The following is a 3,086-nucleotide window of genomic DNA, read 5'->3' as shown; positions in this document are numbered from 1 at the left end:
TCACTGCCACATCGGGGTGAAAAATGGTATAGGTAATAGATGACTATGAAACCTCAAACTCGCCCCTCGATAAAGGTTGGCAATTGAAGCAGGCCTCAGTTTAGCGAACTTTGTCTAGTTTAATGCGATGCGAGTGCAAGCGCCGCTCGGACTGTGAAGGTTTCTGGATACCGAATATGGGTTTAGATTAGGCCTATATCATGTCCTCTAGGCCATATAATTTATTTTTGGAAAGGAAAGTCTAATCTCGGAGCCTATTCAATTGAGAAGGGACTGGATTTTGTCATAATAATATAAAACTAGAGCGGTTACCGCACCATAGCTGAACCATGGGGATTTGGCAGTATATTGTTTTTTTTTCATATCACTCCTTTATAACCCCTTAATGCCCTTAAATGAATATTAAAATATTGTAAACATATTTAGAATGTTATAAAGATCATTGCATTTAAATATCAGCTCAATTGGAGCATTTTTGAAAACTTGACCTTTGACCCCTTTATGAACCCTGAATGATCTTAAATGAATATTGGAATATTTTAAACATGTTTAGAATGTCATAAAGATCATTGCATTTAAATATCAGCTCAATTGGAGCATTTTTGACAACTTGACCTTTGATCCCTTAATGACCTTAAGTGAGTATTAAAATATTTGAAACATGTTTAGAATGTCATAAGGATCATTGCATATAATTTTCAGCTTGATTGGAGCATTTTTGGTTAAAATTACCTTTTTTGACCCCTGTGACCCCTTGGATGACCTCTGATTTTAGGAAATATTTTTATTATATTCTTTACTTCTTTCTCTTTTATTTGACACCACTTGGGGGTTTATACCTTCGTGGCATTTAAAGATATGTCCATTTCAGACCAAATGGTTGGTAAGTAAGTAAGAAAAAAAGAAAGAAAGTAAGTAAGTAAGTAAGTAAGTAAGTAAGTAAGTAAGTAAGTAAGTAAGTAAGTAAGTAAGTAAGTAAGTAAGTAAGTAAGTAAGTAAGTAAGTAAGTAAGTAAGTAAGTAAGTAAGTAAGTAAGTAAGTAAGTAAGCAAGTAAGTAACATACACTCATATAGGCTGATACCATTTCATGGTTCAGCAAAAATAATACTTGTCGTCCATAACAAGAAATAATGCCTCGGGATTTTTTGATATCCAGCCATAGTATTTTAATTGATTAAACTGAACATGAATCTATATCTTTACTAGCTTCATGCACTAATTTGCAGACCCGCCCAGCCTTCTACATGTAGTGAGTACCACATTAGATTGTGTTTACAAGAAATAATAAGCGCTGCCTCCTCGAAATTTCTTATGCCTCAGCTTTGATGATTAAATATTATCTACAACTCCGCACCTGTGTTCAAGGCCTTTCTTTTATCTATTGACCTCAAAAGAAAGGATTAGAATGATCAGAATGCCGTCCCTGACCCCTTTCCACACCACACATTAATAATGAGTCGGTAAGGGAACGTGCTACCGTTATATACTGCGCCAATAAAGTATCCTTACATTTGGAAAAATAATCACTATTTCCAAACTGAACAATATTGGAGTAAAGTTGTTTTTTTAATCGATGCACTATCTAATCCTGCACATTATGACACCACATTGAATCCAATGTGACTTCAAGAAGTAAAGTTACAAGCATTTAATTAGACGAAGGCCCTGTTTCAAAAGTGACAAACTGGCCTATTCAAAACTCCACAGACCACAAATCTGGTTTGAGAGTGGTGAATGGCTAATTTATGCGTTTGGCTTTAATTTAAATCAAAGGGAACAAAAGAAAACTGAAACAAAAGAACTGACAAACAAAAATAAAAGTTATGAAAAGTACAGAGAAGTACAGAGAAGTAAAAACTGAAATAAAAACTGCTTTAAATAACGCTTCATTGAAGAAACTGTGTTGTCTCGTTGATGCGCTTGTTGGAATCTTTTTGCGCCTTGTATATGCCAGTTTGTCACTTTTAAAACTGGACCTTCGTCTATTCAATTGCTTGTAACTTTACTTCTTGAGGTCACATTGAATTCAATGTGGTGTCATAATGTGCAGTATTAGATAGTGCATATATTAAAAAAACAAATTTACCCCGATATTGTTCAGTTTTGTAATTGTGATTATTTTTCCAAGTGTAAGGATACTTTATTGGCGCAGTATACTTCAGTGAGTACGTATGGCTACTACACAGTGGGCATATTTCCGGGCAAGGAACAATAGAGACCAATTGCCTGGCAATGACGTCACATGTAATCCCAGTCTATAGTGTGATTCGAACATTATAGGCTGGTGGTCACTTATATTACGATCAGTACGAAAAGTCCAATGCGATTATTAATGTATTTTCTAAAATTAAAAGAACCACTTTTTAGCGGGAATTAGTTACACAGCTGAAGTTGTGAAAGGGTTGAAAGACTACAATATTACTATAGGCTCATCCCTTAATAGCCAAATGGCATTTGGCTAAGGGTTTCTTTTTCTTAGGTTCTGATTCTTTCTTTCTTTCTTCTACCAATCGTATAATGAGCCATCGTAGCCATATGCATTTGTCAATTTTGACGAAATTTGGTTATAATGACCATTGGGGGTGCCACAAATGTCATGTGAAATGTCTGACACAAATGTCATGTCAATGTCATTATAGCCCAAAACGTGTTTTTCACTTAAAATGCTACTTGTTCCCCACATTACATAGCACCGTGACATCACTTGCACACATGCATCGTGTATAGCCAGTGTCTAAAAGTTGTACACAGAATTGGGGTCAAAGGTCATTTAGGGGTCATTTCCGGCATGCAACCAAATACCTTAAATCGGGCATCGTAGCAATATGCTTTTTGCCATGTTGACCATAGAGCGTGTTTATAGTGGTGTACGGTATTTATACGGTATAATTATACGCATATGGGATTAGGATGGAATGTGACTTATCCGTTATCTCGGCTGTTTATAGTGGCAACCAATAGCGCTATTCTGGATCCGAGGTGGATGAACTCGGATTCTTACCGAGTGTTCGAGGTCACCGCAGTGCAATATGGGAGACACAAATATGTTTCAAATAGTTTGCCGTCGAAACGATACCGGTCATTT

This window comes from Amphiura filiformis, chromosome 3 (genome assembly GCF_039555335.1).
Source record: "Amphiura filiformis chromosome 3, Afil_fr2py, whole genome shotgun sequence".
Taxonomy (NCBI): domain Eukaryota; kingdom Metazoa; phylum Echinodermata; class Ophiuroidea; order Amphilepidida; family Amphiuridae; genus Amphiura; species Amphiura filiformis.
This window is presented reverse-complemented; position numbering follows the sequence as displayed.